We start from the raw sequence: 319 nt of genomic DNA, 5'->3' as shown, positions 1-319 counted from the left end.
TGAGCTTCTCTTTTAGTTTGTTGACGGGCAAGAGTTTAAAAGATTTGTTAGTGTTTCTTGTCCTAAGTTTCAAATCCTTCTATGTGGACAATTTCATGAGATATTTACAAAATATATCTAGATGAAAGATTGAGCTTTGAGAAACTTTTTTTGGGTAAGTACCAAAAGGATAAGCTTAACCACTGATACTGGACCTCTGTTCAGAGGATAAATTACATGTGTATTACTACACATTTCATTGATGATTAATGGAAGCTTAACAAAAAAAAATAATTTCCTATGCTCTTGTTTCTTCTCATGGGGGGGGGGGGGGGGGGTA

The sequence above is a fragment of the Ipomoea triloba genome, chromosome 13 (genome assembly GCF_003576645.1).
Source record: "Ipomoea triloba cultivar NCNSP0323 chromosome 13, ASM357664v1".
Lineage (NCBI taxonomy): Eukaryota > Viridiplantae > Streptophyta > Magnoliopsida > Solanales > Convolvulaceae > Ipomoea > Ipomoea triloba.
The sequence above is the reverse complement of the archived record's forward strand: the minus strand, read 5'-3'. Positions refer to the sequence as shown.